This window comes from Macaca mulatta, chromosome 6, assembly GCF_049350105.2.
Source record: "Macaca mulatta isolate MMU2019108-1 chromosome 6, T2T-MMU8v2.0, whole genome shotgun sequence".
Lineage (NCBI taxonomy): Eukaryota > Metazoa > Chordata > Mammalia > Primates > Cercopithecidae > Macaca > Macaca mulatta.
The window spans coordinates 182,570,585-182,596,812 of NC_133411.1; the positions used below are offsets into that span (position 1 = coordinate 182,570,585).

Genomic DNA, 26,228 nt, shown 5'->3' on the forward strand with positions numbered 1-26,228 from the left:
TGGCATGTACTGCACATGCAGTTAAAGAGTTTGAACTAGGTCCTGGAAGGGTCTGTCCTGGAAGGGTCATCAGTATGAGGATGAAATGGCTGGAACTCAGTTTTCCTGAATTCACACCAGCTCTTGAGAGGGGAATGGGTTTATTGAGTGGGGAGTTGGAAAGGTATCAGAAGTCCAGAGAGCAGTCAGGGGAGACTTGGGCAGTAGCCCAGGAACAAGGTGGTGAAGGCCTGAACTGGGGCATTGTGCAGGAATGGGAGGCAGGTGTATATTTGAGGGCTGTGCAGGAGTTAAAATCAGCAGGATGTTGCCTACTTGATGGGGACCATTGGGGAGGGAGGGGGAGCCAGAGCTTGTGGCCTGATGGACAAAGATTGCTGCAGCTGGGGCGTCTGGGGGAGGAAGATTGGACTTGGGACTTCCTGGAGCCCTCTCTGGAAGTGAGATGCAGACAGCAGGGTACTGGAGTCCTACTCAGTGAGGGATCAAGGGCCAAGCTGAAAACCAGGACCCTCTGAAACACAGTTATTTTTAGTAATTTGCCCCAGCTTTGTGGCTTCTCCACCCTGCTCTCTTCTCCCCGTGAGTTGTTTGTTTTTGTGGGTTGTCATATTACAGTCCATGGATTTTTGGGCCAGCCTGTATATGGGGATAATAGTAGTTTCCTCCTCACAGAGTGCTGGTGAGATTAAATGAGATAATACATTAAAAGCACGCAGCACGGTGTCTGGCTGTAGGAAGCTCCCATGATCACACCACCACATGTAATGTTAATGTCATCATCATTAGCTGTGATTATGACTGTGATTATTAACATTAGTTATCATTATTATTGTAACTATGCACGAATGTGACCTACGAGGCCTCCTGCCACATGTGGCCCTTAGTTGTGGCCTCTTTCCCTGCCAACCTCAGGCCTGCTCGTATCTGTGGGAGGCAGTGGCTAGCAGTGGTTATGAGCATGGCCTGTGAAATCACAGCCTGCCTGGGTTCAAATGCCAGCTCCACTTCTTACTATGAGAGTGACCTCGGCCAAGTCACTTCATGCTTCTGAGCCTCAGGAGGGTTCCCCATCTGATGAAGGGGAAGATAAATGTATCTTGCTGCGAAGATAAAATGAGATAAATTGTCAAAGTACTCAGTGCACTTCCTGGCAGGTCGTAGGTGTTCCTTTATCATGTGCTCTTATTCTCCAGGACACCGTCACCAACCCACTGGGCTGGCATGCACTCTCAAATCTACTGCCCCTAGCAATAGGATGCAGCTCAAGTTCACTAAAATGACTTACGAGCTGCTGGCAGTGGGCTGAGTGTTGACACTGCTCCCCGCCACCGGAAAAAAAGATATGCCCACATCCAGATCTCAGAAACTCGTGGATGTGACCTTATTTGGAAAAGGGGTCTTTGCAGATGTAATTAAGTTAAGGATCTTGAGATACAATCATCCTGGATTATCCGTGTGGTCCCTAAATCCAATGACAAGTGTCCTTATAATAGACACAGAGAGGAGAAGCCTGACAGGAGAAGCAGAAATCATGACTGGAGACAGGGATTGGAGAGATGCAGCCACAAGCCAAGGGATGCCAACAAGCACCAGAAGCTGGAGGAGGAAGGAAGGATTTTCCCCTGGAGTCTGCAAAGGGAGTGCAGCCCCACCCACACTTTGACTTTGGACTTCTGGTCTCTGGAATGCTTCGATAATAAATGGTTGTTTGAAGCTACCCAGTTTGTGGTAGTTTGTCACAGCAGACACAGCAAACAAATCCAGTGCCCTCCACCCTTTTCACCCTGAAACCACATGAGGACTGGGTGGAGTAGGCAGGCAGCCTTGGCTATCCCCATTTTACAGAGAGGGGACACTGAAGCTCAGAGAGGCAGAAGGAGCTGCTTGAGCCACATAGCAAGTGAGCTTCACCAGTGGCAAGCCTGGAACCTGGCTCTCCTGAGTCATCCTCCATGCACTGTCCTTTCTGGAACATTCTGCCAGCCTCCCTGCACCAGGCACTGGTGGCCACTGAGCTGTGATTGTCTCTGTAACCAGGACAGGTTTGCAGGGTCCCAAAGCAGCTTCTCCCAATACCAGGCAAATGGTTGGTGGGCATGAGGGCCCATCCGAGAACATGGGAAGGAGCAGCTGTCACAGGGGATCAGGACCGCCTGACTTCACTAGCACCTAGCCCCACTACATAGCTCAAAGACATGTCCCTTCCTTCCTTCCCTCCTTCCTTCCTTCCTTCCTTCCTTCCTTCCTTCCTTCCTTCCTTCCTTCCTTCCTTCCATTTCTTTCTTTCTTTCTTTCTTTCTTTCTTTCTTTCTTTCTTTCTTTCTTTCTTTCTTTCTTTTTTTTTCTTTCTTTCTCTTTCTTTCTTTCTCTTTCTTTCTTTCTTTTCTTTCTTTTTCTTTCTTTCTTTCTTTCTTTCTTTCTTTCTTTCTTTCTTTCTTTCTTTCTTTCTCTCTCTCTCTCTCTCTCTCTCTCTCTCTCTCTCTCTCTCTCTCTTTCTTTCTTTCTAGACGGAGTTTCACTCTTGTTGATCAGTCTGAAGTGCAATGGCACAATCTCGGCTCACCACAACTTCTGCCTCCTTGGTTCCAGCAATTCTCTTGCCTCAGCCTCCCAAGTAGCTGGGATTACAGGCGTGCACCACCACATCCCGCTAATTTTGTATATTTAGTAGAGACAGGGTTTCTCCATGTTGGTCAGGCTGGTCCCAAACTCCCAACCTCTGATGATCTGCCTGCCTTGGACTCCCAAAGTGCTGGGATTACAAGGGTGAACCACCATGCCCGGCTAGATGTCCCTTTCGATAATGGGGAACCAAGCCAGAGGCAGTCATGTCTACTAGCAAAAGGTGCTATTTTGAATAACTTCAGGATAGATATTTGTAATAAAGATATACCTAGCAGTCTTACATTTTTTTCTATTAATACAACAAAGTAGGGTTTAACAAACATCAGCAAGCAAATATTAATAAATACATAGGTAAATGTAATGGTCTTGTAATGGTTTGTGGCTGAATTTGCCTTCACTAAATGTCCGATTTGTTGTACATATAAATTGGTTGGAAGGCCCCATATGGTAGCAGGCTCTCATTTATTGAGTGCTTAATATATGCCTGGCCTCATGCTTTCACTGGCTGTCTCACTGAATCTCTATATCATTCCCATTTTTTTACACAAACTAAAACACCAAGACTCGAGTGCATTGAGTGACTTGTACAGGGCCACATTGATAAGGAATAGAGCCAGGATTCAACCTGGGCTGGTCTGGTCTGAACCCAAACTCGCCCTTTGGATCTAAGCCTTCGGTTCTCAAGCCTGGCTCCACACTGAAAGTCCCTGGGGAGCCTAACATACTCCTCCACCCCTGCCACCCCAGGGGGTCTGAAGTAGCTGGCCAGGGGTGTGGCCCCCATACTGGGCTTTCCAAACCTTCCCAGGTGACTCAAATGTGCAGCCAGGGTGAAGAGGCCCTGTGTTAACCGCATTTCACACGTTGTTGTACTGCTTCCTTGCTCAAAAAGCAAGGGAGCTGTTGCCAAGAGCCGATGTTTTCTTCCTGATTTCACCTTTACTAACCCCAGGTTTCCACCTGTGAAGTAGGGAAGGGAAATATACCTGTGATCCCTTAAAATTTTATTTATTTATTTATTTTTTGAGACGGAGTCTCGCTCTGTCGCCCAGGCTGGAGTGCAGTGGCGCGATCTCGGCTCACTGCAAGCTCCGCCTCCCAGGTTCACGCCATTCTCCTGCCTCAGCCTCCCGAGTAGCTGGGACTACAGGCGTCTGCCACCACGCTTGGCTAACTTTTTTTTTTTTAAATTATTTTTAGTAGAGATGGGGTTTCACCGTTTTAACTAGGATGGTATTGATCTCCTGACCTCATGATCCACCTGCCTCGGCCTCCCAAAGTGCTGGGATTACAGGCATGAGCCACCGCGCCCGGCCTAAAAATGTTTTTAAAAAGACGGAATTGATGGAGTGTGAACTGTGACCCGGACTCTGTGCTAATTGGGCTCCCTGCATGGTTTTTAACTTCATCCTCACAACATTTCCTCATTTACGCAGGAGGAAACTGAGGCCCGGAGGGGTGGAATCATTTGCACTGGCTGCAGAGTTGGTGGCAGCAGGATTCAGACTTGGGGTCTCATCTTCCTTCCGGCTTTGGTAACCTCTCAGCCTACTGTGCGCTCACCAACACACACATCTGCCTGCGCGTGTTTCATTTCTGTTTATTGAGATTGTGACATGGGCCTGAGAGGAGTCAGGGATGTGAGTGTGTGAAGGGTGAGGGCTGGGGGTCTCCACACCAGCCTCCAGGGGCCCAGGGCAGAGTGCGCTCAGCTAGACGGAGAAGGGGCAGGAGCCGGACAGAGCCACCGTCCATCCCTAAGACCGGGCTCCTCTCTCAGCAGGGTCGCCTCTGCCATCCCTCTGGGCCCATGCAGGTTTGGCTGAGTCAGGTGGCCAGGTGTGTGTGGGGGGAGGATGTGGAAGAACAGAGCACCTCCAAACTCCTTTGTTATCACTAAAGGACCCTTCCTGCCTTTAGTTTTAGACCCTTGTATTCAATGTGAAGGTTGTTGCTTATAACAGGATAACAGTCATTTAAAATGTAAAAAGTAAGGATATTACCATTTGTTGAGAGTTGGCTACATGTATGTAGCAAGAATGAGCAAGTAGTAAGAGTCAACACTCTTTCGATCCTCATAACGTGCCAGAGAGGATGGTAAAATTATGCCCATTATCCTGATGAGGAAAACTGAGGCCCACAATTCATATGACTTTCTTAAGATAATTGCACAACTAGGACATGGCAGGGCTGTGATTTTTACCTGTGCTGTTCAACATTTGCCAACTCTGCTGCAAAAGAGAGATTGCGTTTTCATCTGGCCTTGCCCCTTCAGCCGACCTCCTTCCTGCCTATGCCCCCCAGCTCTGGAGAAATTATAGGTGTAGCCTGTGCTTTGGGTCGTGCAAGGGCTTGCAAAAGTACGCTTGCTGGTCTCATACCCTGAATCATAGTTTATCGTTTAAAGTTGAAAACCATCTCTATGGTCATCTAAATTTAATGTTTTTGCTGGCAGTTAGGGAAACTAAAGCTCAGGGAGGAAAAGTTCTGGACTGGAGCTTGAACCCCGGTCTCTAGACTTTGCATCCAGTTCTTCATCTACTAGAAGCCTCCTAGGTTCATTCATTGATTCATTCATTCATTCATTCATTCATTCATTCATTCATTCATTCATTCATTCAATTATTCACTTATTCATTTGTTCAGTCCCTTGAACAGCATTTCAGTGAGTGTGCCTACATCATTTCACTTGATTCTCAAAAAATAAAAACTCGTGAGATCAGTTTCATTGTAGCTGATGAGACGAGGGTGCAGATGAGGAGACTGAGCTTCAGAGAGGTGAAGTGAGTGGTTCAAGATCCCAGCAGGCAAGTGGCAGAGGTAGAGTTTGAAGCCAGGTCTTTGGAGAAAAGGGAGGCAGCTGGGGAGTTGGAGGAGGCACCCAGTTGGAGCTGGGTGGTCAGGGCAGCCTTGGCCTTCTGTGAGTTTTGCCTCCATTCTGGGGGTGAGGGGTGAAGTCACAGGACTGGAGATGCAGGTAGCGGTGGAGCTGGGCTGGTGGGTGAAGGGAGGCCATGGAAACAGGTATCCCTGATGTGGGACCATGAGAGGGTCATGGGATGGCCTTCCTGAGATGCCTTCAGCCAAGAATCTGAGGAGACCACACTGAGCACTGCCATCTATGGAACCATACCAGGGCCCCATGGCTGGGCTCAGCACCTCCCAGGAGTGGCACCAGGTCTGCATTCATTGGGTGGGACTAGGGAGGGGCTCAGAGAGGAGGACAGGTGCAGTGACCTGGTGGTTCACATCCAGTCGCTTGTACCTATTCCAAAGAGTTGATGAATTCATAGCATCGAAGGGCTTATAGCTTATCCAGATTATTGGGGCCAGCATTTCCCAAAGTGTGAGTGTAGGGGACAGTGGATGGGGCTGATTACTTGGGGTCTGCAAGGACAGGGAGGTGGTGCACAAGCCTGGTTCTAAATAACATGTTGACCAGTGAGGATTGCAGTCTCTCTTCAGTTCTCCTCCAAGCCTGTGATCACACAGGGAGAAGGGTCTCACCTGGGTGCTGGAGTTTCTTTAACACTTCCCCTAACACTCGCCGGTCTCCTCCCACCTGCCTCTCCAAGTGTTCGGGCAGAAACAGCATATAACTAAAGGATGCAGCCTTGCTCATTCAGTTTTCATTTTATTTCTACTATTACCTTCTATCAGTGGCAAATGGTCCCCGCTTGTTAATGACAGTAACGTTATAAAGACCTCCTTTAAGTGAGTGATTTAAGTTTGAAGAGGTTGCTGTTTGGGAGACAAGTGTTAAGTCATGAGTGCCGCGGGCTTCCTAGGCTGTGGCAGTGTTGTGGAATAGAAGGAAAGTTGTCAGTGCAGGCGGGAGGCATTGAGCCTGCTGGCCTCCACTCTGCAAATGGAGTGTAGAGACAGGGCGGGGCCTGCCCAGAAACGTGCAGGAAGCCAGTCCTCCAGGCTGCCAGTGGGCACCTTGCCTACTACTTTTTTGATCCTGAGGACCTGCAATGCCTCCCTCTGCACCCTCTGTCGTTCACACACCTGGAAGCGTGTCCTCTTTAGCCTAGCCTCCTCTGACATTGCTGCAAGTTCTGATCTCGCCTTAAACCTGAGAAGCCCTCAGTCTTTGGGCAGATGGCCTGCTGGCGTGTGAGCAGGAAGGTAAACGCCCCCAGTTTCCATCCCTCACAGCAGGCACCTGTCTGCCCTCTCAGGGGACTCCCACTTCCTGGCCAGGCTGCTATGGAAAGTTAACTCAGTGTCCAGAACTCACCTGGAGCCTCACTTCCTCTAGCACCATTTCCTGGGGCCCCAGGGTGGAGGCACCCCCACTTTGCTCTCAGCCCCCTGAGGCTCCCACAGCACTTCCCACAGGATGGCGTGGCTATCTGGTTACGGGTCCATTGCCTCATTTTATTATGCACTCCTTGAGGCAAGTACAGGGCTTTCCTTATTTGACATTCCCAGGACCTGGGGCCTGGCCCATGGAAGGTCCATGGTGAAGACTGTTGAATAATAATAGTTGTAACAATTGCCATTCACTGAATACTTCTTGTATCAGACACTGTGCGATGGACTTTATTTATATTATTTTATTGAATCCTCAGAGCAGCCTCAATAATTAAGATCAAACACAATCCCCACTTTTATGAATGAGGACACTGAGCTCAGAGATGTTCAGTATCTTACTCAAGGACACACAGTAAAATACAGAACTGAGGCTTGAACCAAAGCAGCTCTGGAGCCAGTGTTCTCAGGAAGTTATGGGAGGTACATGGGGCGGCCTCACACACACACACACACACACACACACGCACACGCACACATGCACACACACACACACATACATGCGCGCACATACACACATACTGACACTGGAGTGACGAATGCACAGGTCTTCCCTGCCTCTCCTCTCCCTGTTTGCTGTTTGCTCCCACAGCCTCCGTACCTTCTGGGCCCCTGGCTGTGGCTGCCTGTGGGTGCTGCCGCCCTCACCGTGCAGGCTGGCCTGGCTGCCCACTGGGAGCCCATTAGTCAAGTCATCCTAGGCAGGATTATGCCTTCACCAAAACGATATCCAGGACCAGCTGCTGGGCTCGTGTGCAAATTTGTGCTGATTTGATTAGCTTGTTTAGTCATTGCTGCTGATGAGAGCGGGCCACGGCCACCAAATGACGTTCTGCTGCCTGCGACTCTGTAATCACTTTTGGAAGGGATATTATGTTAATATCTCACACGAGAGTCTCCGATCATGCAGGACGATGGGCAGCCAGGTCCGGGCCATATGGTGCATCCGAGGCCCTCCTTTGTAATCCTGGGTAATTGAAATCCTCTGCCTTATTCAAACTTGCAAAGCCTACCATCTGATGGGCAGCAGAGGGCCTTTTAGCCATGGACTTACCGGTCCTTGTGGGGACTTTCTTTGGGGTACGATGGCAGTATGAGCGGAGATTTATGCCAGAGAAACTTGACCGTTTTTAGAAACAAAAATCTCTGGCATCTGATGGTTTAAGAAGAAAACGATAACCACAACAGCAATAATAGTAACTTCTACTTAGCAAGCAATTCGAATGTTCCAGCCCCAGATCAGGGCTTTACGTAAGCTGAGGTGCTTTAGGGCAATCTGCCAGTCAAGTATTATTCCCATTTGAAGGATGAGAAAGCTGAGACTCAGAGAGAGCAACCAGCTTGCCTGAGGCCACTGGTGAAAAGTGGAGATAACAGGACTTCTCCCTTGTTTGTCTGACCACAAGCCTTGCTATAGTGAGACTCAGCTTGCAGGGTTTTTTGAGAGTATCAACAACCCCCAGATAGCTACCACTTAATGCAGTGCTTGGCAAGCTTGAGCAAGTGTCAGAAATCCCTGGTGGTCTCATTAAAGCACAAATTGCTGGGTCCCACCCCCAGAGTTACTGATTCAGCAGGTCTGAGGTGGGACCCAGGAATTTGCATTTCTAACAAGTTCCCAAGTGATGCTGGTGCTGCTTCAAAGACCACCAGCCTAGCCGATCCTTACTGTAAACCCAGTACTGCCCAAATAGGAGAGGTAGGTATTTTCACTTTCAGTTTTCTAATGAGGAAAAGGAAGCTTGGATAGGTGAATTCGCTTTCCTAGTGTCTTCTAGCTAGGACATAGGATATGAAAGAAGGTGACTGTGTCCACAGCAGAAAGTTCGCAAAACCAGAATTCAGCCCAGGTTTCCTGATTTACCATCCAAAGATGTGGCCTCGAGGAGGTGGTGTTACATTTTAATTTTGCGTCTGCCAGAAAATTGGAGGGTGCGTCAACACTCGTTCCTAACGGGTTGCCTCATGGCCCCGGGGGATCACTCACATTCTCCTGCAGGACTTGGTGTGGCCAGCATGGCTTGGGTCATGGTGGGCTCCTGTTGTGTGGACGTGCAGGGCAGGCCAGGTCTCGCTGTGAAGCTACCCTGTGCTTGCAGGCAAGGAAACCAGGCTGGGATAGAACCCTGCGCAGGTGAAGAACTGGGAGGCTCGGGGCCGAGTGCACGGGCTTTGCTCAGTTCCACTGTCCGGGATGCTGCATGCTCTGCAGGGAGGCAGGTGACTGCTAATTAGAGGTCCCCGTTCCTTGCCTAATGGTCAAGGCCTGCCCCAGCTGGCCAGACAGATAACCATTGTTCAACTTCCCTTTATTCGCCTCCCCTCCTTGCCCTCCACTTCCCAACCAGGTGAAAGAAAAGAAACTCGGTAATTCACTGAACATCACCCAAGACCGGGTGCGGACCCATGCCCTGGCGTATAAAAGACGTAGTACTCCCTTCATTCCTGTTTCACAGGTGCACAGACTTAATCTTCGAGAGGCTCCTGCCAAAAGGAGTGGGACAGAGCAAGGACTTGGAGTGACACAGGCTAAATCCAGGCCTCTGTCCACTCCTCTGACTGCCTCTCTCCTCCCTGTCCCTTTCTTTAAGATGCTAAGGAGCATTTGTCAGACTCCTGGAGGAGAAATATTGTTTTCAGTGATTCCCAAGCCTATTTGTCAGTTGAAACTCTTCTTTTCTTTTCTTCTTTCTTTTTTTCATTATTTTTTAAGTGCAGAGTGCCTTTTGAGAATCAGATACTAGGAACTCAAGGACTCCTGGCTTGTGCCCTTGTCTCCAAAGCCCCATCCTCACAGCTGAGGCAGCTGGGTGTCTGTGATGTTCTCGCTGGGCTGGAAGCTCCAGAGGGGGCAGGAGGGAGCCTGACTATTCTCTGCAGTGTGGTGGCCCCAGGGCCTGGTGCTTGATACACACACACGCACACACGTGTGTGCAGGTACATATGTATGTATTTGTATTGTTTGTTGGTAGCAAATGTTTATTTCTTAGCGCTCACAGTAGCCAGAAGGGCCATCCTTAGCCAGCCAGTCTTGCCTGCTGACCCGGAGAAATAAACGCCTCTTCTGCCACGTAGCTCGGAGCACAAGGGCATAGGTGAAAACACGGGCCTCGGAGTCCTCAGATCTGAGTCCCATTCTGCCCCCTCAGAGCTGCGAGACCTTGAGTGAGTCCCTTTCCTTTCTGGGCCGCAGAATTCTCATGGGCCTCCCTCCCAGGCTTTTGTGCCAATTCAGGAGGCATGCAAGCCTCTGGGACAGTGGGCCATCCCACGGAGGCCAGCTGCTGCTAGCTTGCAGCCTTCAGTGTAAGAACTTGAACTAAATAGGGAGAGAAGTCGCGCCACCTCCGGGAACCATCTAAGTCTGTGTTGTCTGAAGCAGTAGCCAGTTGAGACGTGTGACTATTTACTTTCAACAGATAATTAAGTTAAATGAAGCACAGTTCCTTTTGCGTAGTAGCCATATCACAGGTGTTCGATAGCCACATGTGGAGAGTGGCTACTGTGTTGGACAGTGCAGATGGGGACATGTCCACCATGGCAAAGAGCCCAATAGGACTGCACCAAGTAGGTTGTGCCATGCTTATTGTTTTCATGTCCTAACACTGCTAATGACACATAGTCTATTGGAAGTCCCCTTGGATCTGCTTTTCAGAGAAGGAGGGGAACATGCATTTGAAATCATCCACTACATGATTTTATTAGCTCCTACACTGATTGATTGATTGACTGTTGAGACAGGGGCTTGCTCTGTCACTAAGGCTAGAGTGCAGTGGTGTGAGCATGCTCACTGAAATCCTAGCCTCAAGCCATCCTCCAACCTCAGCCTCCCAAAGTGCTGGGATTATAGACATGAGCCACTATGTCTGATCACACCTAGTTTTCTTTTAGAAACAAATATCCAAAACACTTGCAGAGTCAGCTGAAATTGGTTAGGTGTTCTCTCACCCATTTTATTCTATTACTTGCTCTATAACCCTTTCTTAGCACCTAAGAGCAGCCTGGACCTCAGCTCAGGCCAGATCAGGGTAACGGTGTCCCACAGCATTAGTGATGTCCAGACGAATGAGGCTTTTACTCTTTTACTCTTTTACTCCTAGGCTGGTGCCTCTAGCTTCTAAACCTCATCAAGATCACAGGTTCCTCTCTCTCCTGAAGGACTGTCTGCCACGGAGACTCCCTGCCATTGTCCCACGCATGCTATCAAGGCAGAGGGTGACGAGCCCAGAGCCCAATCCCCAGTTAACATTCTGTCCATGAATTTAAGGCCCCCAAAGAATGCCCCTAATGTCCACCAGAGCCCTCTGCACAACCCTGTTAGCAGTGATGGCTATTGCATTTGTGTGTCTAACTGGAGTTCCAATTCTGCCCCTGCAATTTATTAGCTGTGTGACATGAGCATGTGACATAAACTTTTTGAGTCTCGGTTGACCCTTCCGGAAAGTGAGGACTCTATTATCTTGCTCACCGTGTGGCAGTGAGTTCACATGAGATGGTACAATGTTTCCAAACTTTTCTAGCCTGTGTCCCTTTTGCTAAACACAAAAATCTCTGCCTTCCTTGCGGAAGAGTCCACCTCTCTATACCGCCCCACTGATAAGTATTTCATGCACATCCACCAGCCAAGAACACTTCGTCCCGCTTTCCCACAATTTGTATTATGAAATGAAAGGGTTTTTTTGTCTTCCAAAAATATAAAATTATGTTATGATGCTGGCTCTGTTGTTCCGAGCTATATCCTTTTCCTTCCCCTCGCCTTCCTTATCTTAGTTCTAGTACACCCCCAGAAGATCACCCCCCATCACAGATGGAACAGGTGGGCAGTGCCCGGGGATGAGCTGCAGGTGACAAGCACTCACTAAACAGTGGGTCCCCGCACGCTGCAGAGGACAGGAGATCTGCAGGCAGACCCTGCAGCCGTGGCCAGATGAAGGTCAACCAGCGTCCACTTTCAAGTAGCACCTCTGCAGACCCCCAAGTGTAGATAAGTTCCTTAATATTGTCTCATAGCTCTCTTCACTTTTTTTAAAAAAATAGACTTTATTTTTTAGAGAAGTTTTAGGTTTGCAGAAAATACAGAAACTTTCAGTATATCCCCTCCACCCACTCTCCCACTTGTCTGCCCCATTGCTAACCTCTTGCATTGGTGTGGTACATTGGTTACAACGGGTGAACCCATATTGATACACTATTATTAGCTCCAGTTCATAGCTTACTTTAGGGGTCCTTCTCTGTATTAGACAGTTCTATGGGTTTTGGCAAGTGCGTTGTCTCCATACCCATCATTACGGTACCATGCAGAATACTTTTACTGCCCTAAAATTGCCCCGTGATCCGGCTACGCATCACCCCCCTCCTTCTACCCTGGGCCCAGTTTTCTTCACTTTTTCTTCAGTGCATTTACTGCAGTTGTAAAGATCGAATTCGGAATTACTTGATTAAAATCGGCCTTCCCCACGGGACTGTAAGCAGCTTCACAAGGGCAATTACTACATTGGGCCTCGCCACACTGTGTTTCCTGGGCTTTATCACAGTACATGGGATGTTAGTGTAAACAGTGGAACAAATGAATGAGTAAAAGAGTGAATGAGAAGTGAAGTAGAGGGAATGAAGGAGGCTGGAGGAAGGAGCAAGAAGAGGAAGCCCTCTCCAAATCAACATTGCCTGTCCCAGGAGCCTCCCTCTGAGGACAATGAAATGGCAAAGCAAAACTGTTCTGGAACCGAGTGGTTGATAACCCACGCTGGGGTTATCCCGGCGGTGGGTGTGGCCCCTCCTTGCACCATCAGGGGTGACAAGGACAGGAGCAGGGAATGCTGTCACCAGAGCCAGGCCCTGAAATGGCCTGACAAGGGCTCAATCCATCACTGTCTTAACCATCGTGACTTTTGGAGTCACCTCCAGATTTTTTGGCCCAGCAAATGATTAAGCAGTTAAATAAAGACAGGCTCATTAAGGAAACATGCTTCCCTGCGTATCTGCCCCAGTTACTCCTAAATTTAATCTGTCCATGAGCCAATTTCCAGGACAAATGCGCACAAGTATTTTTTTTTTTTAAATCTCCAGAGCCTTAACCTTGAAGGTAGTCATTGGCCAAGGCTTATCCTGGTGCCTGTCTCCCCCATGCTGTCTCCTCTGAGACTCAGTGGAGGGGTTCCTTCCCCACACCCAGACAATCCCGTGGGGCCGCTGGAGAGGGGGCAGGGCACTCGTGGGGCCCAGTTGCCAGCAGGCAGGGCCGGGTCCATGAAAGCGCCCTTTCTTCTCTGTCACACGGCTGCTCCCAGCCACGGGGGGCTCTGGGGCATAATCGGATTGAGTTTCCTTGGCCAACAGGTTGGCTTTGTTCTCTTGTCCAGATTTTCATCCACTTGGCTCCCCAGGTTGCTGCTCGACCGCTCTCTGACCTGGATTCACTGAGGACACATCAGGCCTTTGCCACGGGGTCCATGGGGTGGCCAGAGCCCAGGGCTGGGTGAGTGTGGGGTGGGTCTGAGGGGGAGGACGTGCATCCAGGGGCCAGGCCAGCCCCTGCAGGATTTTCTGATGTCAAATCGCCTGTCCTGTGCCTGAGCCCTATTACCCTAGCAGAATGAGGACATGCGCCTCCCTGGGCTTCCCCAGCATGGCCTGAGTGAGTGTCTCCCTGGCTGCAGTGTTTGTAATCAGCAGGTCGAGAGGGGACCCTCCTGCCCTGCTCCCATGGCGCCACTGCTCCTTCTAGCAGTCCCAGCTTAACACCCACACTCCTTATGCTGGTCCCAGGGCCCTCTATGGGTTAGGGTGTAGAAGGAGGTTGTGTTGGTTAAAAACACCAGGTAGAAATCTCTTTTCTCTGAATGCTGAAGGAGTGCTATTAAAGAGACCGGTCCTTTCAGTCTAGTTGGATCCTGGGTGAAGACTCAGGTCTTGCTCAAGAAAGGAGAGCCACGCGTTTCCAGGGAAGAGGCAGGACATCCAAGACCAAGGTCCTGGCAGGTTTGGCTTCTGGTGAGGGCTCTCTTCATGGCCAGGGCTCCTTTAGCTTCTTCCACTCCTGGGCACAGATGGACCCTGTTAAGACTGTTGCCTTGCTCGCAATCTCTCATGCCCCTCCCACTGCCTCTGGTGTTGTGTCTGTGATGTCCTCTTCCTGGGGACAAACGCAGCTTCAGCTGCTATAGCCTGGGACCCAGGGGCCTCCCTGCACCAGTCCTAGGACCCAGCTTCCCCAGGCCACTAGTGTTGCTTCAGGAACAGTGTCCGAGTCAGTCCCAACTGCTAATAGAATCCCATGGACTGAGTGGCTTCAGGAACAGGAATTTATTTCTCACAGTTCTGGAAGTCCAAGATCTGGGTGCTGGCAGGTTTGGCTCCTGGTGAGGGCTCTCTTCAGGCTTGCAGACAGCTGCCTTCTTGCTGTAACCTCACATGGTGGAGAGAAAACTCTAGTGTCTCTTCCTTTTCTTTTCTTTTTTTTTTTTTTTTGAGACGGAGTCTTGCTCTGTGCCCCAGGCTGGAGTGCAGTGGTGAGATCTCGGCTCACTGCAAGCTCCGCCTCCCGGGTTCACGCCATCCTCCTGCCTCAGCCTCCCGAGTAGCTGGGACTACAGGCGCCCGCCACCTCGCCCTGCTACTTTTCTTGTATTTTTAGTAGAGACGGGGTTTCACCGTGTTAGCCAGGATGGTCTCGATCTCCTGACCTCGTGATCCGCCCGTCTCGGCCTCCCAAAGTGCTGGGATTACAGGCTTGAGCCACCGCGCCGGCACTAATTCCATCATGAATGCCCCCACCCTCATGACCTCACTGAAACCTAATGACCTATCAGAGGGCCCACTTCTTAATACTGTCACATTGGGGGTTAGGGCTTCCACATACCAATTTGGAGACACATGAACATTTAGTCCATAAAAAATGCGCAGGTGGCCCAGACTAAGCTGATCAGCTCCCTTTCCTGGGCCTGTCAGGATCCTTCTCTGGCTTTTGGTTTGTTTGTTTTTTCAAAATAGAAATAGGCATATGTGTGAGAAGGTGAGGTGAGAGTTGCAGGCAGCCACCTACCTGCCCAGGGGAGGAGGCGCTTTTGCAATAGGAAAGAATGAAGACAGCACCAAGAGAGACACGGAGGAGGAAGACGGAGAAGGAGAGGTGCTTTCGCCTCCCTGGACCCGGTGGGCCCTGAGGTCTGCTTCTAACCTGTCTTTTCTCTATTTAGTTTTGTCAGCTAATAAGTCTGTCTTTCTACTTATTCATTCAAATTCCATTTGTTTTCCTTGCAAGTAAAAGAATGCTGACAACTTCAGGATTGGGCAAGGAGCTAGTCCTTTTCCCCTCTTGAGAGCTGGGGTAGCAGAGTAGTAGGAGCAGAGCAGCCAGGATGTCCAGATTTGAAGTTGTGCATGTTGTTCTGGGCAAAATTCTCAGCTTCCTGTGCCTCAGTTTCTTATCTGTAAAGTGGGGTTGATAATGGTGCCTACCTCGTGCAGTTAGGGCTGAGGATTAAGTGAGCTATATGTGTAAGGTGCTTTGCACGCTGCCTGGTGCGCCGTCAGCTCAGCATCTGTGAGCTGATTTCCATCTCCCTTGGGTCTTGTGGCCTGTGAACAGAGCCTTACTGGGCCCAAGTGCTGAGGAAATGGAACGAACTGAGGGAGAGAGCAATACTCTCTTGTGATCTAGTTAGTAGCCAGCTGGCAGACTTCTGGTATTGCTCACTGATGAGGGGCCGCTGGGTGCCTGATGAGTCCTGGGAAATGCCTGGGGCAGGGTGGCTGGCCTGGGCCTGTCTGTCCTGGGATGCCCCTCCCAGAGCTCCAGCATGGCAGCACTAAGGCTGTTTTGGGGCCAGCTGGACCCTATGTGGGAGGATAGAGAAGTGGAAAGAACCCTGGGCCTGCAATCCAGCAGTTGTACACCGTGGTTTCCTGGAGGAATTCATGCACATGTGTCCTGGAGGCCTGCAAGAGAACGGCACTGTGGAGATGACCAGCAACTAATACCACCCAAAGGCCCACCAACAGGAGAATGGATACACCAGCAGGGGTGCATGCATGCCACAGAGCACAGTACTGGTGAGAGTGAATCAGTGTCAGCCACATGCATCAACACCGATGAGGCTGAGAATCATAATATCAAATTTCGAATTGCAAGTAGCAGAAGGATCAAAGTTATATTTTTAATAAAGCTTTGAAACACAAGCAAATTGAGCACTGTATTGTTTAGGGACACATTCACATTTGGTAAAGACATAAAGCAAAGCAAGGGAGCGAGACAAAAATGAAATTCCAGGGCAGTCAGGTGGTCAGGGCTTGGGGGTGGCGTGGAGTCAGGGAAGGGCACCAGAGCGCATCTCACCTCAGCTCCGACGGCTTTGGCAGGTTCTAGTTCTGACACGGAGTTGTAGGTTCACAGCTGTTTGATTGCTTGTTATGCTTTATAACAATATAAACTGCATGTGTTCAGTTGAAATATTTCATAATAAAGGTTTTTTAAAAAAGAACATTGGGCTTATCTTTCCCATCAGATACAGGCATTTTTGTTTTGACTTTTTATTTCCTTTTTTTTTTAATGACCAAAGATCATTTTGCCTCTGCAAATATAAATTAAAAAAAAATAAGGCTGGGCATGGTGGCTCACACCTGTCATCCCAGCACTTTGGGAGGCCGAGGTGGGTGCATCACTTGAGGTCAGGAGTTTGAGACCAGCCCGGCCAACATGGTGAAACCCCATCTCTACCAAAACTATAAAAAATTAGCCAGGCATGGTGGCATGCATCTGTAATCCCAGCTACTTGGGATGCTGAGGCAGGAGAATCACTTGAACCCGGGAGGCAGAGGTTGCATGAGCCGAGATTGTGCCACTGCACACCAGCCTGGGTGACAGAGCGAGACTCCATCTCAAAAATAAATAAATTATTTAAAAATTTTTTTTTAAAAGCACTGGATTTGCAGTTGGGAGCAAAAGATTTGGGGTTGCCCCTTCCCACAACCACTGTCATTGCTGGGACCTCTGCAGCCATCTCCCCCCAGCCTCCATCCTCACCCACTCCATTTCAGTCTCTGTTTGGTCCCCAGCAGAGTTATCTTTGTAACTATAAATGGCATTCGCTCATTTTCCTGCATCCTGAAGTCCAAGCCTGTTCTTTTCAACCATGTCTCTCCCTGTTCCTGTTCACCCCTTGTATGTAGCTAGATGTAGAGTTCATGGAACCAAAAATCTGCCTTCTGTTTCGGTGTCTGTGCTCAAGCCATACCTGGGAGAATAAGTCAGGCCTGAGCACCTGTGTCTGGGTCTCAGGGCTCAGCGTGCAAAAGAGCCTGGGTTGAGGCTCTATCACCCACCATGAATTCTACATGGAGTGACTTTTCCATCCCTAAGTGATCCTTCCGGGCTCATTTCAGGCAAAATCTCTTCCAGGAAGCCTTCCCTGATGTCCACCCTTTATTCTCACACCCCCTCTGCTAACCCCTATCAAAGTACCCTAAAATTTCCACAGCACTTTGAAACTTTCTGTATATGTGCCTCCTCCACTAGACTACCTACTCCCCAAAGGCAAGAACTGGTCTTACTTTGTTTGTTTCAATAGCAACTGTATCATCCCTGGCATGGTAACACTCAAATGGTAATGCCCTGAGGGAAGGGTTTTGCCTGTTTTGCTCATCTGCGTATTTTAAGTGCCTAGAACACAGCCTGGCATATGGTAGCTGTGCTGCAAATGGTTATCGAGTGAATGAATAAGTGAATGGATGGACGTTAACCTGTACCGAGTACTGAGTAAAGTTCTATTGCTTAGAAGCTGTGTGAGCTTCGATGAGACACTTAACCTCTCTGAGCCTCCCTTTCTCCCTCTGTCAATGGGGATATTAATAGTACTATTCTTGAAGGATCACCATGAGATTTGGCAGAAAGATGCATGTGACAGAGCCTAGAAAATGGCAGGTGCACAGCAGCCTGCGCTGGTTGCATATGGATTTAGCCCTGACCCCAGCGGCCTCAGGCAAATTCCCAGTGGCTCTGAGGTTGTCCATCTGAGCTCAGAGTCCCGTTCAGCCTCCCTGGGTGGTCCATGGGAAAACAGGGTCGCAGGTCTGCGCTCCTCCTCCTTAGTCAAGGGTCAGTGACCCCTAGTGTCACCTCTGACCGCTGGGTCAGTGGATCTATTGTGCAGGGCCTGTTGGTGTCTGGGCAGCCTCACTGAGTCCCCAGAGCCCAGCTGGTCAGTGCAGCCAAGGTCATGGTCCTCGTTCCTTGAATGGCTCTTTCTTTAAATAGAGGCAAACTCTTCTTCAGCAGCCACAGGTAGCTCCTAACGCAGCCAGCTGTCTGAGCAGTCTCTCAGCTCCCTTTGGATCCTAACATGCTAGAGAGGGGGCAGGATGGGTGGAGAAGGTATCACACAGACCTAGCTCCAGCGCTGCGTTCCCCAGCTTCTGGCCATGTGACCTGGGGAAGTGACTTCACATCTCAGAGCCTCAGTGTCCACATCTTTTTTGTGTGTGTGTGTGTGACATAGTCTTGCTCTGTCACCAAGGCTGGAGTGCAGTGGCATGATCTTGGCTCACTACAACCTCCACCTCCCGGGTTCAAGCAATTCTTCTGCCTCAGCCTCCCAAGTAGCTGGGATTACAAGTGCGTGCCACCAGGCCCAGCTAATTCTGGTATTTTTAGTGGAGACAGGGTTTTGTCATGTTGGCCAGGCTGGTCTCAAACTCCTGACCTCATGTGATCCACCCGCCTCATCCTGCCAAAGTGCTGGGATTACAGGCGTGAGCCGCCGCGCCTGACTCAGTCTCTACATCTTTGAAATGGGGAAACAAAACCTGTCTAGGGAAGATGTTGTGAGAAGCAGAGAGAAGGCATGTAATTCTCTTAATTAACTGGCATTCACTACAGAGTTATGTGATTATTAAATACATAATAAAATATAAAAATATAAGGTGCTCTGGTTATATAATCATGAGGTCTGATGATGGTGATGACTGCACTTCAGTGGACTACCTTATGCGGGACCGACTGCCACGAAGTTCTGTGCATGTGTGCTTGTGTGTTTGCATCTGTGTATTATAATATATATACATACATGGTATATAAATAGATACTTCGTGTTATATAAGAAAATGATATCACAGTAAAAATGCATAAATATTATTGAGCATGTTTGTATAAATGAGCAAACAAAGAGACATTTGGGATGCAAGGACCAGTGGTATACTCTGCCCAAACACAAGCCCCGTTTGACTGTTGCTAATGCACAAAGAGAGGGCTGGCGGACATGGCCTGCATGCTCTGCACACCTGCCCATCTGCACCACACTCCCCTGTGGTCTTGCTGCTGTTGCCATGCTGGGACCATCCTGCTTCTCACACCAGGACCACACAGGCTTTCGCAGAACTGTTGATTTCTCCCTCACAGCACTTGTCACAGTTGACACATTTTATTTATTTGTAATTGTCAGTTTACGTGTCTCCTCCACCGGACTGATAGTTAGCTGCACTGAAGTCAGAGGTCCCATCTGATTTTACTCTCCATTTTCTCTCCAACACCCATTAGGGTATGTGGTGCAGCTTAGATGCTTGATAAAATAATTGAACAAATCTATGGATGGTTGGATGGTCAGAGGGATGAATAGACGAGTGGTTGGATGAATAGATGGGTGGTTGAATGGATAAATGGTTGAATGGATGGGTGGACAGATAGATGGAAGATGGATAGATGGATGGATGGATGGATGATGGTCAGATGCATGGATGGTTGGGTGGATGAAGGGATGGATGGATGGTTGGATGAATATCATAGGCTTTCCTTTAAGGAGCTTACCATCCATTTGGAGTCACAAGATCAAGACCCAGAAAATGGTCAGTGGTGACTCACATCTTGCGGTGAAGGATCCTGTGCCCCTTGACAGAAGGACCTATTCCTGTGAAAGGAATAGAGAGGACCTTGTGGCTGACAAGGGCAGAGAGAGGCCCATGGTCATCTTCTTGAAGAATGGTCCTTGCTTCTATGAAGCAGGAAACATATTTTCAAAAAACCCAAGGACAGTTTTTTATGAACAACCTTTCTATGTTTTTGCTGAAATTTAGTACTGCATCACTCAATTCCTCAAGCTTGTATTAGGCTATCCTCATGCCAGATCCTGGGCCATGTTCTGAGGACACAGAGATGAGCCAGAGGGTCTCTGTCTGAGGACTCAGAGTCTGGGGGAGACAGATCTGTAAATTCTGCAACCAGGCAGGCCACAGCAGAGGTGTGAGCAGAGGAGAAACAAAACAATCTAAATGCTTTGGTGGAGACAGGCAGTCAGACAATGGGTGGGGAGGAGGTGGTGTTTAAACTGATTCCTGAAGGATCGGTGGGAGTGGCCCCCTCCCCAACTCCATCCTGATGAGAGAAGTTTTTCTGATAGAGAAAAAAAAAAAAATGCGGGCAAGGAGAAAAACCGGGTGAGAACTTCCTGGCTTCTGGGCCTGAGTGCCAGTGCTGGCGGGGAGAAATGAGCAATGAGGCTGGGAAGTTAGGTGAGCCCTGCCTGGTTGGGCAAGGGCCTGGGCTTCCCTCTGCAGGTGATAGGGAGCTCTTGATGGGATTCACGCAGAGGGGAGGTCTGATGGAGCTTGAGGCAGGGTGGAAGAGGGACAGGAAGGGGTGAGTTGGAAGCAGGAAAGCTGGATGGGAGGCCATGGCAAGTTAGCAAGCGGTGCAGGTCTAAACAGGGGCAGTAGAATAGGAAGTCAAAGAGGGGAGGCCACACACATCTTAGACAAAACATTCTTGTTTATTCATCTCTGAAAGTGAAAGGGAGGCAAGTACAGATTTATTATGCCACTGTCCAGAGCGAATCGTAAGGGTACAGGGTTGGTGACTGACATTACTGCTCCAAGAAACTCAAGAAACCAGACCTGTCCCCATCCCCTGCTCCCGGTCAATGTGTTTTGGGTTCCTCTTGCCCACCAGATGCAGAAAGGAGGGACAGCCATGCAGAGCTGCAGGGAAGCAGAGCACAGGGCCAGGTTTCCGGGATGTGGAGGGAGGGAGAGGAACGTGAGCGGGAGAGGGAGTTAGGGTGGGGAAAGGAAAAGGTATGGAAAACTGCAGACCATAACCCTTGGCAAGCTCCAAAAGAAGAGGACTAGTGGGGGATGCAGAGAAAGGGACCACTACAGCCGTGGGCAGGGGCTTCTATTTGCAAATGGATGTGGGGAGGAAGAGTTCAGAATGAACATATTTGCCAGGAGACTTGTGAGAGAAATGACTCAGGGTTCCACAACAATAGCTAATAGGATAGCAACGGATGGGAGTGTGTACATATCTTTATGTTCTAAAACATTTTTTTAAGGAGACACTGTAGCGCCAGAATAACAAGTGCATGTCTCTGTGGACAGAGCAGGTCACGCAAATGAGGGAAGTGGGCCACATATTCAAAACACAGCAGCTCAAGCATCATGGCCAGCTGCAGGTGACACCAGGCTAGAGCGTCCAGGAGACAATAGGGAGGGACTGTGGCAAACTGGAGAGCACAGATCCACAAGGGCACAGCAGCAGGTCAGCTCCCACTGCTGCCACCCTGTAGGAATACAGGGCTGGGTGACCATGTTTTCTGAGTTTTCAAAAACATTCAGAAATGTTGATTCTTTCAGGAAACCTCCTGATATGTAAATAGTAGCAGCTAGTTCAGATTTCACCCTGTGTGAAAAAAACAAAGCCATCCAGCCTGTGGCACTGCAGTGGGTCCCTCTGCTCCCCAGCAACCTTGCAATCAACTGAAAACACACGTCACATAGGTCCTGCTGCCTTCACTCACGTCTGCGGCTTTTCCCCAAGGGGTCTGGAGGGAGAACAGCGCTGGGAGTCAGTTGTGGCGTCTACTCCTGGTAGAGTTCCACCTCTAATGTGCAAACCCTGCAATGTTTCCAGGCCTCCGTTCCTCCACCTATACAATGGCGGGAAGATCTTGGCTCTTCCAGCCAAAATTCTCTTCTTTTGCAGTGTTCCCAAATCACTACCACCTTCTGTTGATTGAGGCCCTCCTACCTGCCAGACCCTGTGTTACTCACTCTGAGTCCCTTGCCCAAGATCACACAGCTATGGATGTGGCAAAGGCTGGATTCCAACCCACACCTGTCTGACTTCAAAGGCCTTTGGCTTAGGCACTGTATTGTCTCCAGTGAAAGCAGCATATTAAATAATTCAGGTAATGCTCCAGGAAAGGGGCGTGTGTTCCATTGCTCTTCATGCTATGACCCAGCTTCTAAGAGATCCAAACAGTTACTTTTTGTAGCTCATGGGCCAGTATAGATGTTTTAGGGTTCTCTTCGACCTCGTAAAAGCTAGAGGCATAGAGGACTTAGCAAAAGGCCAGAGGAATTAACAGCATCAGATGCAGCAGGAGTCTCACCCAAGGCTTCACACAGGCCTGGACTGTCCCACTAAGCATCATTTGGCAGAAGAACAGAGGAAAGAACTCACCCCAAGAGAAAAGTGAGGTGCATGAAGCCTGCCAAGAACACGGCCTCTGTTGGAGGGCAGGGGTGGCTGTTCATATGGCTCAGTGGCTGTTCCTTACTCAAGCGCGGGGACTGGAGCACAAACCGGAAGGCCATTTGCATTCAAATGTGCCACTCTGAGAGCACCCAGGCCTGTGTCCCCTCGGACTGCTGTTCCACCAGTTATTTCAAATGTCGTCTCTTTCTACTCAACTGCTGAAGTCAAAAACCTGGTGTTATTCCTGATCTCTTCTTTTACCTCAAGTCTCAAATTCAGTCCATTGCCAAATTCTGTGACTCGCCCCAAAATGTCTGACGGCTGTGTCATCTTCCCTCCTCTGCACTGTCCCGGCCATGGCTGCTCTGCTGCTCTCCTCCTTCACCTTGCCTCTTTCCAGTCTATTTGTGACACAGCAGCTAGAGAAGTTTTTATACAATGCAGATCTGGCCCTGTCCCTCCTGTGCTTAAAAACCCTTCAGTGACTCCCTAGGGCACCGTTAGTAATGTGCAGGCTTCCCTCCATGACCTACAAATCCTTCTGCTATCCCTCACACACTGTGCTTCTGCCACCCTGCCCTCTTTTCAGTTCCTCAAATATGCCAAGTTCTTTCTGGCTTTGCAGTCCTACCAGCGTGCATTTGAATCCCGGGTAACCTTGAGTAAGTGCCGTCACCTCTTTGAGCCCCATTCTACTCATCTCTGAAATAGGTATAATTGTATAGCTTATTTCAAGGCATCAAGAGTATTGACTTTTTTGCTTTAAACTTACAATCCCATGGAAAATCCCATGGAACACTCCCTTGCTTTAAACCTATAATCCTATGGAAAATGGTGGAGAGAGAAGGGTTAACGTCATCCACTGACAATTTCACCATCATCATCTACTTAACAACCACAAAGTAAGTCAAAGATATTCATACCTTTTGGCTTCTGTTTAAATGAGTCACACAGTCAAATATCAACTATTTTCACTTAAAAAATTACAGTCTACAACACCTGTTTAAATAATTTTGTGTTCATTACTCCCTTGTTTCTCTGTACACTTTTATGACCTATTTATGGATTTCTAAACAAAGTCTAGCTATTTTGCCTGGTTTTGGACTTTGTGCAAATGGAATCATACTCTCTGTGCTCTGTGACTTGCTTCCTGTATTCACATGAGGATCTGGGATTCACCCACGTCCACGCCTGCAGCAGCCATTTATTCGTTGTCACTGCTGCGTCGTCCTGCCCTGGAGGAAGGTAGCCCTGTTTTGTCACACATTCCACTCTCTGTAGACATTTGGGCTGTTCCCGCTTTTGCTATCGTGAATGGTCTTGCTGTGCGCAGGCTGTGTGTGTCTCCTGGCACTGGAATGCTACGGTTCCCAGAGGGGACACACTAGCAGGGCAGTGGTAGATCCCAGTGTGTGTGTGTGTTCAGCTAACTAGGAAACGCCAACTGTTCCCAAAGGGCTTGCTCCACAAGGATTCTCCCACCAGCAGTGACTGTTCTACCACATCCAACTGGGAAGAAAGGTAGAATGAGACGAATATGGAAAGATTACTGTTCAGATATGTGTGTGGATAAGTGCATAGGTCTATGCAATCATCATATATTTTATGCATTGTTATGAGTGTACGTGACCTCGTTAATTTCTGCAGAGGTTTAAACCATGTTTGCTTAAACCTCTGGGGTACCCCACTATGGCTTTAATTGGCACAAATGATCAGGGTCTTGCTCAGCACCTTCAGTTCCTCTCTAGAGCCCTCCAGAACCTCTGCTGAACCTCTGTTCAGACCCTCCAGGATACAGCCTGGGCTGACCACAGTCTTGAACAAGTCCAGGAATGATGAAAGCTGCTTTTCTAAGACAAATCCCCTGGAATGACATTCAAAGTCCTTCCTGTGCCGAAATAACACCAGCTCCTGCACTGACCTCCTGATCGCTCAGCGTTTCAGGCAGGTTCTGCCTCTGCACATTCGCCCTCAGAGGTCCTCTGCAGGGTCACCCTTCCCTGGATCTTCCTTCCCCAGGCTCCTCTGTCCCTCAGTCTATTCAGGTCTGTGCCCAAGATCTTCTCTGACCACCCTGTCCAAAAGACAGGCCACCACCCATGGCTGTACCTCACCTCGCTCTGTTTTTCTTGCAAACATGACCTCCCAATGCTTCATACATGGATGGGCTCCTCTGTTCTCTGCGTTTCCACCAGAAGATGAGTGCTTTGGGGTAGGGATGCATCTTTTTACCTGTTGTGTTAACTGTGCCCAGAGCTGTGCCCACCACATAGCAGATTCTCAAGATAGAATTGCTGAACAACTTTATGAATGAAGGAGTGACCCACCATGCTTTAAAACCTCAGCGTGGGAGATCGGTTCAGGAATGAGTTCTTTTCTTTTCATTTAAAAATACTCCTTGGCCAGGCACAGTTGCTCACACCTGTAATCCTAGCGCTATGGGAGGCTGAGGCTGGAGGATCACCTGAGATCAGGAGTTCGAGACCAGCCTGGCCAACATGGTGAAACCCTGTCTCTATGAAAAATATAAAAACTTAGCCGGGTGTGGTGGCGTGTGCCTGTAATCCCAGCTACTCAGGGGGCTGAGGCGTGAGAATCCCTTGAACCTGGGAGGCGGAGGTTGCAGTGAGCCGAGATTGCACCACTGCACTCTAGCCTGGGTGACAGCAAGACTCTCTTTCAAGGAAAAAAAAAAAAAACCAAAAACTCCTTATTAAATTCCCCTGCAGAAATTAGTGAAATAGCTTGCACTCATAACAATGCATAAAACGTATGATAATTACATAGGTCTATACACTTATACACACACATATATGAAAAATAATCTTTCCGTATTCATCTCATTCTGTCTTCCCAGCAACTAATATTAGCCGTCCTCATACTCAGACACATACAAAAAATAGGGCTTCTTAGTTGATTTGTTACCAAAAACAGTGGGATCTTACAGTGTTCTGTATCTTGTTTTTCTCATTTAACAATAATGTGCTGGACATTAATCCAGAGAACTGGATATGTAGCAAACCTTGTTTAACAGGTGCAAAATATTCCATTATGTGGGCGACCCGCAATTTATTCAACTATTCTCCAGCTGACAGACATGCAAAGGTGCTTTTAGATTTTTGCCACTATGAACAGTGCAGCAATAACACCTTGTACTTACAAACCTTATAAACGATTGTTGTTCTATAGGACAGATGCCCACGTAAGGGATCCCATTGTCAAAAGACACATGCATTTTGTATTTTAATAGATGAGACCAGGTTATTTCAACAAGTCACTTACTCTGCCCTTTTGCTGTCCTCAGCTTTCTTTGCTCCTGATTTCCCCAGCACCCTCCCCCTGCAGCCCCACCCAAGGTTGCCCAGAAGTGGGGTCCATCCTAACTTCCCAGGAGGCCCAGTTTCCAGGTGCAGAATTGCGTCTGGCCAGAATACTCATTCATAAGAAGCCATTTCAGTTCCACTCCCACAGTAACATGCGCGGGTGCCTCAACTGTCTTCCCTCCAGCGGCTCACAAGGCCAGGCCTGGCCTGAGGTGGCCTGAGGTGGCTTCAGGAGCAAAGGTGGAGAAAGCGGGGAGGGAGGAGGAGAGAGGCAGGAAATGACTACAGGAGCCACCTGGAGTGTATCCTCATTCCAGCTTCAGGTTCCCTTTTTGTTCTGAGCATCTCGTAGCCAGTGTGATACCAATGATGATGCCAACAACAATAATAAAAGTCAACATGCGTTGCAGTGGCTCCCAGCGGGGCAGCTTTTGCGCCCCCCACCGCAAGGAACTCTTGGCAATGTGTGGAGACATTTTTGGTTGTCACAACTTGGAAGG

At 48.9% G+C, this 26,228-nt stretch overlaps 1 long non-coding RNA gene across 1 annotated transcript in view; it reads right to left on the reverse strand.

Annotated features, from left to right (window-relative positions):
- Positions 1-19,398: 19,398 nt before the first annotated feature.
- LOC106999042 (uncharacterized) overlaps positions 19,399-26,228 on the reverse strand; it is a 34,016-nt gene continuing 27,186 nt past the window's right edge. Inside the window, exons 2-3 of the long non-coding RNA XR_013395006.1 lie at positions 19,742-19,841; positions 19,399-19,519 (exon numbers count right to left, since the gene is read on the reverse strand). This is a non-coding gene — a long non-coding RNA (uncharacterized LOC106999042). The remainder of the gene's footprint in view (positions 19,520-19,741; positions 19,842-26,228) is intronic.